We start from the raw sequence: 17,802 nt of genomic DNA, 5'->3' as shown, positions 1-17,802 counted from the left end.
GCAAACCAGGAACGTGTGAGATTGCATACACTTCCAGCTAATTCCTCGGGGATTTGATTAGTTCCTTGTCAGCAGACACTTGAGGTGGTGACTCTTCCACTCTGTGAGTTATGAGTCCTTAGACATCAGCTTCTTATGATCCATGAACTTGTCATTGTATTCTGAAACAGCAATAAAAGATTAAAATGTGTCTATTTAACTACAGTCCCAGATCTTTTAGATGTGTCAGAATTATATCCAGGTTCTCATCTATAATTAGAAAACATGTGCATAGAGACATGAAGTTCTAAGAACATTCACAGTTGCTTTATGTGTTTGCAAATGCTGTTATACAGAACGTAACAGCCTAAGTGTGGCTACTTCTGTCAGGCGTATTCCTGTGTGTGACATGCTGAGTGGTTCGTCAAATTCCACTTCAAAACCAGCCAGAGAATAGTTCAGAACTTCACCCAGAGCTTTGGAACTCCCCAAGTGCTGGACAGTCCTGGAGATCTGAGGTGGAAAGTGTGTCCCCTGAGGAAGGAAGGTGACAGGATGGGAAACTCTGTAGGCTGGAGATCTTTGCCCAGGGGACTTTGAGCAGCTTCTGAAAGATGGAAGGCGCAATGGATACTTTATACTTTTGAAGGTAGTCTAGTCTCAAATGAAAAAACAATAGTACATTTTAACAGGTAAAGGTATAAAATTATTTTTATTTTTCCTCTAAATTTGTATATTTATCTTGAATATTTTGGTTTTCATAAAATTTAAGATAATATGTGTTGCCTGGTGGACCATTGTTTGAGTCTCTGAAGAATATCAAATCTAAGAAATATTGCATGAGTCCATACCCATTGCATTGGCCCCTTTCCTTTTCTGAACCTTGAACTCTCTTGCTTAGTCATGTTCTGTCCAGACAGCAGAGAAACACAGTTTTTTTTTTTTTTTAACATCTAAGGGTAAGTTGCATATAACCTTTCACCCTAAAGACACCAAACATCACAGTTTTATAATCTTTACGCTTATATATATATGCCGTCACCGAGGTTACAAATGCAGGCTGCTGTGCCCAATTTTTGTTTTATGTACGTGGTGATGGGCGTCTGAACTTGTGCCCTCACACCTGTACAGCAGCCGCTTTATCAAGCTATTTCCCCAGCACAAATAAGCTACAACAAATCAATCACTGATAATTTTTAAATCTTGGTAATTTTACACAGTAACGTTCACTAAGGTTCGCTCTTCTGCTTTGATGGGTTTGGAGCTGGTTTTTAGGTTCTTTTTGTTTGTTTGTTTAGGTTTTGGTTTTGATCATCCAGAATAAGACCTAAAAGGACATTTTTTTTTTCATGTCTTTGGACATCAACATGTTGCTCAGATTTAGGGATCAGCAATGTAACCAGGTCAGTGAGTCTTTATTCTCAACAGGCCCTGATAATACCTGGGGAAACCAGATTCTGTCAGCTACCTCCTCACTGTTCCCACTGCAAGCAGAATTAGCAAAGAAGTCAGCCCTGAGAATGGAAATTCCCTGAGAAGAAAATGTTCTTGTACAATTACAGAACATCAATTAGCCATATGATGTCAAACCCTCTAAAAAAGATTGGCTCTGTTATGTTTCCCATGATGAATGGGAATGGTATTATCATTACATTAATGGTGTTAACATTATATTAACATATGTTATTAATCTCTGACCAGATAATCAAGCCAGCCAGTATCTTCATCCATTATACTAAACAGATTTTCTGAATTTAAAACAGTACATAAGCAATGAAAAAATTTAGTTTTATTTTTATTGATAGCAAGAATAAACATTAGTAATGTATAATAACTAATATATTAGCGTATCAATGTTTTATCTTTTAATAATCAAGTTCTATCTTCTGTCTGAGCTGTTTGGGATGCTGGTAAGGGAATCACAGAGGTGTGGTTAGAGGAAACCATCCACTTAGTTCTTCCTGAGGGCTGCTTCCACTTCGCAGAGGTAGCCAGGTGTTGAAAGGAAGATTGACGGGCTTTTTCTGCTCTCTGAGCTTGGTGATACATAAGGGCGCAATGGGGGTCAGGTTTTGTCCTTCTGTCTGGATCACGTGAAAAGGGGCTCATTCCCAATGGCCCTTTTTAAAGGTTACAGCGCCGGGCGGTGGTGGCGCACGCCTTTAATCCCAGCACTGGGGAGGCAGAGGCAGGCGGATCTCTGTGAGTTCGAGGCCAGCCTGGGCTACCAAGTGAGTCCCAGGAAAGGCACAAAGCTACACAGAGAAACCCTGTCTCGAAAAATTTAAAAAAAAAAAAAAAAAAAAAAAAAAAGGTTACAGCCTTTCTCTTCCTCTCTGCACTGAGAACAGCTATGAGTGTATGCACAGAGAGTCTAGCTTCCTGATAATCCTGATAATAGGGTAGAGGAAATGTGGAGCAAAATTTATCTCTTATGCCTCTGTATCCAAAAGAGACCAAGAAGGAGGGTGGAAAGGTCCCATGAAGCAAAAGAAAACTTGAGATAAATAATCTGTCTGTATTTTCATGTAGCATTCTGGTCATTTTCCACAACTGGAATTGTACTGGATTCTGAGCTTAGTTACATAAGAGTTCCTGTGGCTTTGGCCTATTTCCTCTCTGTCCCTACACCTCTATTTCAAGAGAACCCAGGGCCACAGTGATAGAGGTCAGGAAACTTTCTTAAAAACAATGCGACTTTTCCATATTCAAGCTCTCCAGCACAGGGCTATGTATTCCTGGGTGGAGCTGTCTGATGAGTTAGAAGGACAAGTTAATAAGCTCATAATGTTAACATACTCTCAACTACACCTCCAGATAGTCTTGTCTTGGCATTTTCAACAGCCATTGACCTTGGTAGAACATAGTTATTTTGAACTGGCCTGGACCTTTAAAACAGGTTCTTGTTTGCTTACGTGCAAATCAGTTATATAGGAGTGTAGTTTTTTCACCTTCTATTTTCGCTCATGTGGCTTATGTGAAGTAATTGTTCTTACAGCTTAATATAACCTGAATGGCAAAAAGAGTTATTTTGTCAATGTTCTGAATGTTTAAGAGTAAATACAATTTTAAAATTAGTATCATTTAAAAACAACGACTTTGAGTTATGCAATCCTTTTCTTTTTTACATTTCATGTGCATTGTTGTTTTGCTTGCATGTATGTCTATTTGAGGGTGTTGGGTCCCTGGAACTGGAGTTACAGACAGTTGTGAGCTGCCATGTGGGTGCTGGGAATTGAACCAGGGTCTCTGGAAGAACAGTCAGTTCCCTTAACCACTGAGCCATCTCTTCAACCCCTGAGTAGTACAGTTCTTAATTAACTTTTCTTTCTACTATTCTGCATTTTCCACATTTTAAAAGCAGGAATATGTAAATTTTAAATGAAAAAAAAGTGCACAAAAATTATCACACATAAAAAACTAGAATTAATTACAACAAGAAGTTAATAGAATTTTAATTTGTAAAGTAACATAATGTTGATTTTAATTTTATATTTTAATCTTTCCAACTTTTAAAGATAGTAAGCAAATATTCCCTGTGTGACTAAAGGAGACAATCCCCTAGGTTATAGACATGTTTAATTGGTTTTCCCGTGCTCCCAGACATCTGACTAAGATACTGTAGGAATTCATGGGAGCATGTACACAGTTATGATAAGTATCTAGATTTTGGGGAAAGCATCATAAAGCCCTGGCAGGACACTTTGATGATTGAATATTAGAGCCTGTAACTTCTTTCTCCACCGAGGACTGGTCAACCCCTCGCACGGCTGGTGAATAATCGTGTTGCTCTGATGCATGGAATGGCAGAGATACAGTGCTATTGTGGTTCATCAGTGAGTATCCCCAGAAACTGAAGAACCACAGTGAAGACTGTTCACGGTGAATGTGCCTCTCTCTTGCGCCCACTCTTTCACTCTTTATGTAGACGGCTGGCATTCTTTTCCAGCCTCATTTAAAATTCCCATAGTTTTTTCGTTTGGTCTCTCTCTGCATCTGGTTCGGTGCTCCTCAAATGTGCTCCCACATCTAACTGCATTCCCCATGTCAATGTCCCATCATTTCAGAAAAGAATGCTCTGTTTGGTAGTCTGCCTCCCTGACTGTATCTCATGCTACTTGAGGCAAAGATAGCTGTCCCCCTTCTCACCATTTCTCTCCTAGCACCTGGCATTAGTCTCCTAGCCAAAGCTTACACGTGGTGTAAAGGAATGATTTGTCCAAGGCCTACAGGAAGTACTAATTCTGTCTCATATCTTCATTCTCATTAGAATTATGAAAGCATGCTGAATTACAGAGCAGACAGTGTATGTCTCCAACATAATGGTGGAGAACTATAAGAATAAACATGTGGGCCTTTGATTCTATTTCACCATGAGCTGGGACAGCTCCATTTTCATTCCAGCTAACAACTCGCCATGGTAACGCTGCTGTTTGTCTTGGGGTTTATACTGGAATTTACAAAGGATTGGGGTACCAATATGGACACAGCTGACAAGCACCGTAATCAGGGCAGCGAGTGAGAGATGGACGCAGAAGAGGGTCTTAGAAGCACCAATACATTCTTAGATAACGGCTACCAGCTCAAGAGGGAAACAAACAATTCCAAGCCACTTCTTGTCTGAATCTTGACTTTTTCTAGAAAATGAAGCAGAAAGAAAAATGTTTGTTTTTCTTTAGCAGATATTTTAACAAAAAAAAAATAGAAAGAATAAAGAAACATGAAAACATGGGTTCAACAGAGACAACTGTAAAAAGATACAATAAAGTAAAAGAACAAAGCCCAAGGTAGCCAAACAAACATAAACAAGAAGCAAATTCTGACTTTCAGAGTCAGTGAACATAGAGAAGCCAGACAGAAATCAGGGAAGGAAAAGACTGAATGAACAGAGCATTGGCTTCAGAGTGGAAAAAAAGTTATCATTGATTCTGAAATAAATGAAAAGGTTTTTAATCATCTTGGGAGAAGACGACCTTTCACTGTTCAAGCTGTCCTTACAGCAGGAAACCTGAGGTAGTAACTGTCCCTTTCCTGCTCTCTCCCCACCCACTGTGTCTCTCAATTACTTTCTACTGCTGTGATCAGATGCCATGAGCAAGGCAACTTACTGAAGAAAGAATTTCTTTGGGGTTCACAGTTCAGAGTGTTAGGGACCACAACAGCAAAACAAAGGGATGGCGACAGGAATAATGAGAGCTTAGATTTTGATACTCAAACAGGAAGCAGAGAGCACACTGGGAATGTTGTCTTTTGCAAGTTCAAAACTAGTCCCAGTGACAGACAGCAGCTCCTCCAACAAGGCCACACACACCTCCTAACCCTTCCCAAACAGTTCCACCAACTGTAGACTGTAGAACAAGTACTCAAACATATGAGCCTGCAGGAATCTTTCTTTTTTCTTTTTCTTTTTTTTTTTTTTTTTTTGTTTTGTTTTGTTTTGTTTTGTTTTGGTTTTTCGAGACAGGGTTTCTCTGTGAAGCTTTGGTGCCTGTCCTGAATCTCACTCTGTAGACCAGGCTGGCCTCGAACTCACAGAGATCCTCCTGGCTCTGCCTCCCAAGTGCTGGGATTAAAGTCGCGCACCACCACTGCCCGGCTAGGAAACATTCTTATGCAAACTACCCATAGGCTTGTGGCCATGTCATACTGCAAAATACCTTTAGTCCAACTTCAAAAGTCCCCATAGTCTTTCACAGTCTCAACAGAGTTCAAAAGTTCAGAGTCTCTTGCCGGTTGTGGTGGCGCACACCAGTAGGATTTGGTGAAGGAGGCAGAGGCAGGAGGATCTTGAGTTCGAGGCCAGCCTGGACTACACACTTTGCTGGGCGGTGGTGGTGCACGCCTTTAATCCCAGCACTCGGGAGGCAGAGGCAGGCGGATCTCTGTGAGTTCGAGGCCAGCCTGGGCTACCAAGTGAGCTCCAGGAAAGGCGCAAAGCTACACAGAGAAACCCTGTCTCGAAAAACCAAAAAAAAAAAAAAAAAAAAAAAAGTTCAGAGTCTCTTCTGAGACTCAAGGAAATCTTTTCTTGTATCCCTGATAAAATCAAAAGACAAATTACATATTTCCAATTTACAATGGCACAGACTATATATTATTTTCCAAAAGGGAGGAATGGGGGCCTGGTGAGGAAATACTGGCCAAAGCAAGACTAAAAGCTAGCAGGACACTCCCCTTGGTAGATGTCTCATAGCTCCGGCACCTCTAACATCTTGGGTCTGCAACACAATCCCGGCTCCACTGTCACAGTTTCATGCAGAGGCCTCTCAGGACCTCCAAACTGGAACTCCCTGCCACACACCTGGCCTCAAAGGCTCTTTTTAACAGCAGAGGAAGATTCCACTGTGGTGATACATTGTGTCCCCTAATACATTTACTTGAGGACAGAGCCAGCCACTAGATTAGACACAGAGGTCAGGCAATGGTAGCACACACACCTTTAATCCCAGGAAGTGATATGGCAGGGCAGAGAAAGGTATATAAGGCATGAGCAAACAGGAACTCACTGTCTTTAAGTTGAGGACTTCACAGTGGTAAGAACTAGTGGCTGGCTGTTCTGCCTCTCTGATCTTTCAACTTTCACCCTGATATCTGGCTCTGGGTTTTTTTTTTTGTTTTTATTAAAAGACCATCTAAGATTGAACATTCCACAGCCCCTGTACTCGTGAACCCTTCATGACTCTAAAGTCAGCACTACCTGGCTCCTCCGCCGGTGAACCCCGACTCCTCCGCAGGTGAACCCTGGCCCCCCAGCAGGTGAACCCTGCCCCCCCCCCGGCGGGTGAACCCTGGCTCTTCTGTGGGTGAACCCTGGCCCCCCGGCGGGTGAACCCTGGCTCCCTTGAGTCACATGAGCAGCAGCTTTGAGTTGTTTCTTTCTAGAAGCGGAAGATTCCTCGGGCCTTTTCTCTTCACAGTTTGGGATCCTAGCTGGGTGGAGTCTTGCCCTGGGGTTCCCTTCTTTCATTGCACTTCAGAGCTGGCCTTCCTTAACTTTTCAGATTTCAGCACAATGGCTCTAATAGTGCATTGTTATGTGAACCTATGGGAGTCTGTTAATGGATGTCGGGAGTTTGCTAAGATATAGAAAGGGGATCATACACTCACGGACACAGAATGAAGTAAACGCCACTGCTTATCCAGCTGTCTTTGTCCTCTGTTCTGCCCACGGGTTTTGGGAACCAAAGCCTTTGCCTAAACGGATGGAATTCCCACAACATTACATTTCCTGGCGCTATTTTTCTTCTCAAACTACACATTTTGTGGTGTTTGTTATTGTTATTCCACTTGATCTTTTTCATTGTGTATCTGCAGAAGAGTGATTACTAATGACCAACTAAGAACAGCCATTATGGGGCTGTCTTGAAATTTCCTTGGCCAAAGAAACTTGTTTGTTCCTTTTCAATTTAGCTTCTGGTGGATTCTTAGGACAAGGGCCAAAAGCAGCCATATTCTTTGCCAAAGTATTACGAGAATGGCCTCCAGGCCGGTTGCTAATGTTGTTCCCCTCTGAAATCTCCTGAGCTGGGCTCCAGAGTTCGAACTGCTCTCAGCGCTGCTGTCTTCCAAGCACCTAATAAGGCAGCCCATTAAGTTCTGCTTACAGTGTCCAAATGCTTTCCCACTCCAGAGTCCAAAGTCTTCCACATTCCTCCAAAACCAGTATGGTCAGGCCTATCACAGTAATAGCCCACCTCCGGTATCAATTTCTGACTTAGTTACTTTTCTATTGCTATGATTAGACACCGTGACCAATTTATATAAGAAGTTCATTTAGGGCTTAGAGTTTCAGGGTTAGGGTTAGGGATAGAATTTATGGTGAAGCTGTTGTGCCCATGCCCTGAGACCCCTGAGCAAGATCACCACAGAGCCGATTTCCGATGCAAACACGCATAAGCCCGGGCTTGGTCTGTGTCCAACACTCCAACACAGCGGGTGGAGGAGGACGGCCCTGAGCTCCCAGAGTCAGAGATTTTTTAAAGGGAAAAACCGAAAGCAGGGTGGTACTAGCCTTGGCATCACAGGATTGGGTAAGGGTATGTAACCTCTGAATTTACTGGATGGGGTCCAAGGAATTTTCAACAACAATGGTTATCAAAGGACGTTTGGAGCCCATAGATGTTGTCCAAGGATATTCAGGACCAGCAGATGTTGTTTATCAAAATTACTCATTGGTCAGCAGCCTACCCACCCTGGTGGGTCACCTTGACCAGGGCCCTGGCGGGCTGTTTATGATTTCTTTTGGGGCTATTTTGAGGTGTTTACTGGAACTCAGTTCAGCTTCTGGCCAAGCGCTGTTAGAAATGAAGTTTTTCTTTAAAATGGAGTTTGTCTTGCTCTCTCAGAGCAAAAGCACAGCAGCAGGAAGAGTTTGGAGCCTATGTCTTGGTCTGCCAGTAGGAGGCAGAGAGAGAGAGAGAGAGAGAGAGAGAGACAGACAGACAGACAGACAGACAGACAGACAGACAGACAAAGAATAACACCAATCTTTTGAAACCTCAAAGCTACCTCTAGTGGAACATCTCCTCTAACAAAGCCACATCTCCTAACCCTTCTCAAACAGTTCCACCAACTGGAGAACAAATATTAGAACACAAGCCTATGGGGGCCATTCTCATTCAAGCCACACTTCCCATGAATATGCACTTGCTACCACCATACCCTTTGTGATGGCTATTCTGGGTTGTCAACTTGACTACATCTGGAATTAACTAAAACCCAAGTGAATGGGTATACCTGTGAGAAATTGTTCTTAATCATTTGAAGTGGGAAGACCCACCCTAAATCCAGAGGTATATAGATCCACCTTGAATCTGGACCACACCTTTGGGTGGCGACCTATATAAAGGTCAACCTGTGGATCAAGATCCGTCTGGGGGGTCTAACGACCCTGATTGATCACCTAAAACCATCAGGAAACACAGTTACTTACATTACCATTCATAACAATAGCAAAATTACAGTTATGAAGTAACAATGAAAATCATTTTGTGGTTGGGGGTCACCACAACATGAGGAACTGTATTAAAGTCTGCAGCATTAGGAAGGTTGAGAATCACTGACATAGAAGGAGGAAGCTCTTTGCCCTTGCCTGTTTGCCCTAACTCTGCCTGGCAGTTTCATTCCTTCACTGGTATTAGAGACTTCGTTAGGATTCCAGTGTATACTGAAGACCAGCTGAGACATCTAGCCTCATGGACTGAATACCTACTCGATTCTTGGACTTTCTGTTGGTAGACAGCCATTGTTGAACTAGCTGAACCACAGCCTGTAAGCCATTCTAACAAATACCGTGTGTGTCTCTGTGTGTGTGTGTGTGTGTGTGTGTGTGTGTGTGTGTGTGTGTGTGTGTTCATTCTACAAATTTTGTGCCTCTAGGGAGCCCAGACTAAAACAGCCCTCAAGGGAAAGACAAATCCAAACAGAGTTTCTGAATTCAAAGCAACAGGCAGTGAGATTAATTTCATTTAAATCCATCCTCCTCCATAACAAGGACACTTGCCTGTTGTGTGACTCATTAGGTTAACCACTGTTCAACTACAACTTAGTAAAGAATTACTGAGGAGGAGATGGAGAAGGGGAGAAAAGAGAAGCATACCTAGTGTTGCCATGGCATCGCATACCCACTTGTCCTAGATGTGTTCTTAAAGTGATTCAGCACACTTGACCTACTGAAGGTGCAGTTTGTCATTGAGATTGAGTTTTTATAGATACTTATAGATATGTAGCACTTTATTGGTCTCAAGATCTCCAAAAGGAGTTTCACTACTTTAATTAAAAACTTTTGCTGGGCACAGTGGCACATGCATTGATTCCAACACTTGGGAGGCAGAGGCAGGTGGATCTTCGAGTTCAAGGCCAGTCAAGTCTACAAAGCAAGTTTCAGGACAGCCAAGGCTACACAGAGAAACCCTCTTTTGAACAAAATGTTTACTGTATCAGAGATTTAATCATAAATTTATTAACTTTGAACCTGAATGAGGATCTGAGTATTATAATTGTTGGACCCCAAAGTTTAGGGTCTCAAGTGGGCGCCCCAAGAACTCCAGTCCAGTTGATGCAACAGCATGAAGATTTTTTTTTTATTGAGGCATCTGTACAGATGGGCAAACTCTTTTTTTTTTTTTTAAGTCTTTTTTTATTTTTTTTTATTTTTTTTTTATTTTATTTTTTTAAGATTTATTTATTTATTATGTATACAGAAGAGGGTGCCAGATCTCATTGCAGATGGTTGTGAGCCACCATGTGGGTGCTGGGAATTGAACTCGGGACCTCTGGAAGAGCATTCAGTGCTCTTAACTTCTGAGCCATCTCTCCAGCCCCAGATGGGCAAACTCTTGTCCTGAGAGCAAGAGTTGCAACTTACTGCAGCCCCATGAGTGCTTTTTAAAGGAAAAACCCACAAACCCCACAAGATTACAATTTCCATAATGTCATTTCGATTGATTTATGTCTAGAAGCTAATTTCATAAAATCATTGTCTGGTTACAGAGTGATCACAGAGGGGAATACAGTTATGTCAGTGTGCATATTTTTCTTGAAACCTCAAGGTGGGTATCAGGGCAGGAGTGGAGTTTACACAAAGGTCACACTTCCTGGAACACCTGCAACTATCCCAGTCACAGTTGAGCACATCTCTTAACAGAAATCTTTTTACATTGTTACATTGTGGCAGGGGTGATTGAGTAGTGGCTGAGTCAGGTTGCCCTTGGAACTAGATTTTTAGTTTCTCATTTCCTGGGGCTTGGGGGGGGGTGTAAGCCTGAAGGGTTAGGGTCTTTCAATAATAATAATGATAATGATAATAATAATAAATACAATATGAATAATGTATTCCCCTTGGAATACCTGAAATAACACCAAAGAAAATAAAGTTGTTTCAAAGCATTTAACTTTTTGGTTAAAAATAGCCATTAATAGACACTAACATGGTAAATTTAACTGGCCTAGGTAAATCTCATGTAAGTAATTATGAAACTATATTTATTTAATCAATATTTATTGAAATCTATATGCTAGGCCTTTAGTAGGTACTAGATACAAAGCAATGAACTAAACCTGTGTAAATCACTGCCATGCAAAAGTCCCATTCGTGGCTGGGAAGATAAGCAAAATGAATAAAGCATGCAGCAGAATCCGTTATTAAAGTGATCAGAATTATACAAAGAAAATGAAACAAAGAAGGCCATGATCAGTAAGACCCCAATGGAAACTATGTGAGTGAGGCCATCAATGAATCTATCCACACACCCACATGTTCTAAAAATTTAGACCAAAGTGATTTTAAGTTTATTAAAACAACAAGGCATAATATTTCACAGGTAAAGGGTGAATTTTCTGTCTCTGAGTGATGCCCCGTGGGGGCATCACACAATCTTTGTCCCATTGACAAATGCCATCAATGTCCCGAGAAGCTCCCCTAGACTCCCCAGTTCTCAGAACTAATGGTCTCTGCCCTCTCTAAAGTTTTCCCATTGACCTGGCTTCTGTGACACACCGCGATTGCTTTTCCTAGTCAATTCTAGGCACCTTGAGACTTTATTTGTCTCACATTTACCTACAGGGAGCCCAAGGATTTACTATCTTAAACAGTATTCTTTTCCCCTAAACATCACAGATGTATGTGTCTAAGTAGTTAACAAACATCTCAGTGGGCAAAGCCAGGTCCTGGTGCCCATTAAACTGAAGTTGACCACATGACGTCTGAATGAGAGCACAGGTGCTCTCATCTGTTAAGATCCCAAGGGTTTCCTCATAGCCTACAGGGGAAAGTGCAAGCAAGGAGTGAGGATACATACTTGTCATTGCATCACATGAGAGACTGAAACAGGAGGATTGCTGCAAGTTTGAAGCTAGGGTTGTCTGCAGAGTGTATACCGAGTCAGCCAGAGTTGCATAGGAAGCCTTCAGTTTGTGACAGGAGGATAGATACTGGAGAAAACATTATTAAGATTAACACATTGCCGGGCGGTGGTGGCGCACGCCTTTAATCCCAGCACTCAGGAGGCAGAGCCAGGCGGATCGCTGTGAGTTTGAGGCCAGCCTGGGCTACCAAGTGAGCTCCAGGAAAGGCGCAAAACTATGCAGAGAAACCCTGTCTCGAAAAACCAAAAAAAAAAAAAAAAAGATTAACACATGCCAGGTGGCGGTGGTGCACACCTTTAATCCCAGCACTCAGGTGGCAGAGCCAGGAGGATCTCTGTGAGTTGGAGGCCAGCCTGGTCTACAGAGCGAGATCCAGGACAGGCACCGAAACTACACGGAGAAACCCTGTCTTGAAAAAAAATTAACATATAAAGGAAGCTAGTTGGCAGAGAAAGTCTGGAAGCCCTCCCCCACATACGCTCCCTACAACAAACAGAGCATGGTCAAGAAAAAGCTCACTGCTATAGTAATGTGTTAGAACTGCTGCTGTATAAATATCCCATAAAGGGTTATGGGGCTCCTAGGACAGGGCTGTTCTTTAAAAAGACTTACTAGTTTACTCCCATTCTTGGGAATGTTTCCCCATCTTAATAATCCATCTCTATCTCTACTTCTTACCATCTGTCCCAGTCGCAATTCATCACTCTAGGATGCTAGAACCTGGGTATCAACAGGTATCCCCGGGACTCTGAAGTGGGTGCGCTTGGACTCAGATCTGTGCCTGTTACTCTCAAACCCCTGTAACACCTAGCCCTCATCGACTCCTCCCCGTCTCCTTCCAGCCGGTCCTAACTCCCCTACTCTGATCTGCACACATGCTAACGGCCTCTGATCATGTGCAGAGGCCGTTTCCTGCTTAGGACTTCATTCCCTTTCCGGGTCTGGTAAATTCCACTGTGTTTCCCCTGAGAAGCTCTCTCTGATTTCCTTAGGAAGCTATTCTCTGAGCTCCCACAGTTCCACATCTTGGTTATAATATGTATTGCACTACAGAATTTACTTGTTGCCTTGTCTGGTTCTCCAGTTGATGGATAATTCTTTGTGAGTTGTATTTGATTTTGGTTTGGTTTGGTTTGTTTGGGGGGGGGGGCGTCACTACCTGGCCGAGGCTGGCCTTTATCCCCCTGACTCGTCCTCGTTTGTGCTGAGATTACAGGCATGTGTCACCATGCCCAGCTGGGAAAGTTCCTTGAAAGTATAGAACGTGTTTGTAGCCTGGTGGGTGGAAATGGTGCCAAGGATGTAGTAGTTACCTAAGAGTTTCGATCGATAGGTTCAAAGTACTTGCTAAAGGACAGTCAGTGAGATGCTTACCAAAAAGCACGTCTCCTGTGTACTTTTTTGTACATATTTTCTACATATCCTGCAGATTGGATAAATAGCTCACTTTGTAAAAGCATACAGTTGTTAGATAATCACATCATATGTAAGAAACAACCATCTTGGAAGCCCTTGGTGACGGAGCATGTGTGTCATAAGCTCTCACTCCATGTGGGCTTAAAATTGGCAGTGAGATGGTTAAGTGGCTTTTAATTGGGGGTTATTTTCCCCTTTGGTGAAACACGGCAGTGTTCAGGATTACATTGAGTTGTAATAACTCGGAGAATGAAATTGCTACTGGCATCAGGTGGGTACAGGTAACGGGTGCAGTGGGGCATCTACAAAGCTCAGGGCCACTGTCACAACAGCTTCTAATGTTGATAGCCAATATTAAAAATCACTAACCACACAGCAAATCTGAAGCCAGCCTGGTCTTCAGAGTGAATTCCAGATCAGCCAGGGGCTACATAAGCCCTGCTGAGAGTGGGGAGAGGTGGGTCTTCACTCAGCTGTTTCCCTCAGAAGCACGTGTCACCAGTCACTGTAATGACATTGAGAGGCTGAAAGTTGTGCTAGGCTCTGGTGTAGATGTGATCACCCCACTAGTCACCTTCTAGGAATGCCCAGCTTCTAAAAGGACCCATAAGGAACTGAACTCTGAACTAAGGGAAACAGCAATCTCAAGAAACAAGGGCTGGGTTTCTTTGTGTCGGCTTTGATCCCTAGTAATTTAAGCTCTGCTAAAACAATCAAATGATAATGAACATAATCTCATGAACATTGGATAAGTTATTAAAAAGCATTAATGGAAGTATTAGCATTGATAAAAATGGCTTTGAAAGAGTCATTTGGCCACTTCAACAGTAAGATCACCAACCTTTGTGACATTTTTGGACTGCACGTAAGAGTCAGCTTGTTTAACAAGGTATGTGCCTGTAATTTCAGTACTAAAGAGCTGAGGCAGAAGGATTATGAGTTTGAGGGCAGCCTGGGCTACACAGTGAGAACAAAAACTAAGCCAAACCAAATCAAAACAGTAGGTCAGTTTAAGAAAGTCAAGAAATGGACCAAACAGAGTCATGAACTGTGAAAGTATTCTGCCTGACACTTTAGCCAAGCCTGCACCCAGACCCCAGCGTTCTCAGCAAGACTGTGCTGGGGCAGCAGACTCCACGTCTACCGACCGCTCCTGTGCCACACTGGCATCGTGGCACGAGGCGTGTGTCTCCTTCCACCTTCAGCTGCTTAATGACAACACAGTGACGGTCCAGCAGCCACCTTAGCTTTCCATTTCCTTTCATCCCTGACTGTGTTGTTGCTTGTTTGGGTTTGGGGTATTGCTGCTGGGTTTTTGTTGCTGTTGTTGTTTTAGTTAGACTTTATTTTGACCTTTTTCATTGTATACAATAGCCATTGTACATCACACTGTTCCATAAAGAGATTTTCATCCGAGTATGCAGTGTGAGTTGAACACATTTCCCCTCACAGTCCCGTGAGACAAGGTCTTATTATGTGTTCTGGACTGACCTCAAACTCATGATCCTCCTGACTCAGCTTCTCAAGTGCTGGGATTACTGGTGTGTGCCACTTTGCCCTACTTTTAAAGCCACTGCCTTGATAAAGGCTCTTAGCTTTTCAGCCTAGATCACTGTAACCTTGGGGGGTTTCTTTAGTGTCTCCTTAAGTCACTCATGTTTTTACATGATGATGTAATAACCATAACCACATAATAATAATGATGATGGCAGTTTTAGGCTGATGTAGCTTGAGGGTTGTTAGCTCGAGTTTAGAAGCTAGATTGCCTGGATTTCAAGCACTTAAGTGCGTTAATGCATTTAATCCTCCTAACAACTGTGACTCTCCGTATGCTACAGGTGAGAAAACTCAAGTGCGTAAGTCAGAAACCCTTTGCAGTGGGCCATGGTTTGGTCTCAGCCTGACTCTGCTCTAAGCCCTTGACCTACACTGCTTGTCCTTTGGCTGTCGACTCAGTACTGGTGTGTCCTACATCCACACCCGAGACAGTCTCCATCACTGAGTCTAATGCACCAAACCCATATTCTCAGGGTCACTTTTGCATGTTAAGGGGCTAATTGTCTGTATTTTAATTAAAATGTGGTGGTGAGACTTGTGTAATTGTTCTAAGGTAGTCCCGTTTGTTTGTATTTTAAGCTTGACTTTTCCACATGTGAAAGGGAGAAGGAATAAACTTGAATTGTCGATCAAGAATTTCCAGCTTTGTTCATTAGTTTGTGATTTGTCTGTCTTAGGTAGCATATGCAATTCTTATAGGCAAGTCAACTGACTTAGGCAATGAGTGTATTCAGGAATGTGCATCCATTTACCCAGGAATAATAATAGCAGTAATATATACCATTAATACATCAAGTTGACCATATAGTATAGTAGTTAAAAGACAAATCCCTATATTAAAAATGCTTGAATCCCTGTCCACTGTTTATCATTAAGATAATTAACTTTTCAGAAACCCAGTTACTTGAGCTGTGATACGTACCTAATGAAGGAAATCATCTTCTCCCAGACTACAAGACTTCTGAAAGGATTAAAGGGGAAAGTAGATATAATCTAATTAGTATAATATTATACATATTAAGTGATCTAAAAGCTATATAGCTATTTTTGAGTGCCCTACTCTATGCCAAGGAGGACTTGAAGAGGCTCATAGTGAAAAAGATGATACCTCTAGGACATTCATCTTAAGCCTTGATACGACTATCAGGATAACATCTTGTTAAATGCCACCTGGACAGGTAGATGAACAAAAATGGTATTACCACAAAAATACACTGCAGAATGTGAATTTAAAATGTATGAGGTCCCAATTTATTGCCTCCCTCATCCTTGCTTTCTCTGCCAAGCCCCTCACTCAGTACCATGCAAGCTATTCAGCTGTGTTTCTTTCCCTTTTTACTAACAACACCTTATTCCTACTCATTGCAAGAGCCTATTCAAGAAACACTGTAATGTTCATCCTTGAATGATGATCCAAGAAAGACACAAATAAATCCTTATTTTCTGAAAGAACATATTTAAATTTCACTATGTGACATTCAAGATGCTTCCCAGATCATTTCTCTCTACTCCTTGTCTCTTCTCCCTCCATTAAATGCTCCACTCTCCTACATTTGAGTAGATGCCTGCTTCTTCATGTCTCTCACTCTACGGCTTCCTTGTTTGTTAATGCCTTTCTTTGTGTGTCTTTCTAGATCTTGTCCACTCTGAGACCCGAGTCTGTCAAAATTCCTGTATAAAATCACTCTCTAACTCTTGTAGCCTTATCAAGGTTTTCCTGTCAATGATGCTCACAGTCCCAGTAGTCTATCATAAAACTGCCTTGCACTTCCATTTTAACTGTGGTGGCTGCTGGAGTCTGTTTCTCAAGGGTGGTCATTCTGTTGCATGGTGTTCCGTATCTTACACTCTGTGCTGTGCTCAGAGAGTCTTCAATGCAGTCTTACTCATGGACTGCTTAGGATCCTTTACAGCTGCAGGAATAGTCAGAACTCTTCAGAGAAATAAACGCCTCCGATCTTATCCTTCTATCTGGGCCTCCACCCAATGTGAGATCACTGTTCATTTCTGCTTGAAGACACCATTGCCAGCACACTGCCAACTCATTTCTAAATGGGCCCTGTACTGGTCCTTGCCTTTCAATTCTTCATTCTCCTTCACTTATCAGCACACCTTGACTTACTTCTACACCCTGGTCTTTGACATTGGCCTCCTTCCTTGGGTGTGAACCCAAATCATTTCGCTGAGGTTGGTTCTTTATGGCCCTTTTACTGGCACCTGGTGATGGAAATTATGACATCATCTAAGCCAATGATCCCCAAACATAACAGGATAAGATCGCTTACGTGCTTATTAAAAATTCCAGTTTCTGGATCCTGTTCCAAGCCTATCACACCAGAATATCCCAAATAGAAGCCTAGAAATCAGGATGATTAGCAAGCATCCCAAGGAGATTCTTCTGATCAGATGAGGCACCTGGCAATGTTCACCAGCTGATCTGATGGACCAGTCTGTTTCCACTGCCCATCAGAACATCTGTGTTTGGAGGAAAGGGATGGTTGATTTCAGTGGCTTAGCATTATAATTTATTAACTTCTATTTTCAAACTGTCAATATAAGTACTGACAGACCGCTAATATAGAACAACCTGCTTAGGACCTCTGAACTTTAATTTCATAAAATAATAATAATAATAATAATAGTAATAATATGTGGTGGTTTGAATGAGAATGGTCCTCATAGGCTCATTGACTTGAAGGCTTGAGCCACAGTTGATAGAACTGTTCAGGAAGGAAGAGGAGGTGTGTGTCACTAAGGGTAGGTTTTGAGGTTTCAAAATCCCAGGCTATTTCTAGTTACATGCCCCTCTGCACTCTCTCTCTGCCTCATGGTTGCTGTCCCAACATGTAAACTCTCAGCCGCTGCTTCAGTACCAGGCCTGCCTGCTGCCAAGCTCCCCACCATGATGGTCATGAACTGAAACCCATCCCCTGATGAAACACTTTCTTTCATAAGTCACTTTCGTCATGGCCTTCACATCAATAG

The 17,802-nt window shown here is 42.3% G+C and overlaps 1 long non-coding RNA gene across 1 annotated transcript; it reads right to left on the bottom strand.

Annotated features, from left to right (window-relative positions):
- Nucleotides 1-3,212: 3,212 nt before the first annotated feature.
- LOC119088927 lies at nucleotides 3,213-17,428 on the bottom strand. Its single transcript, XR_005092689.1, has 3 exons — nucleotides 17,103-17,428; nucleotides 15,740-15,778; nucleotides 3,213-4,616 (listed from the first exon to the last, which is right to left on the bottom strand). It is a non-coding gene; the product is annotated as an uncharacterized LOC119088927 (long non-coding RNA).
- Nucleotides 17,429-17,802: the final 374 nt, after the last annotated feature.

Source organism: Peromyscus leucopus, chromosome 13 (genome assembly GCF_004664715.2).
Source record: "Peromyscus leucopus breed LL Stock chromosome 13, UCI_PerLeu_2.1, whole genome shotgun sequence".
Lineage (NCBI taxonomy): Eukaryota > Metazoa > Chordata > Mammalia > Rodentia > Cricetidae > Peromyscus > Peromyscus leucopus.
The sequence above is the reverse complement of the archived record's forward strand: the minus strand, read 5'-3'. Positions and strand labels throughout refer to the sequence as shown.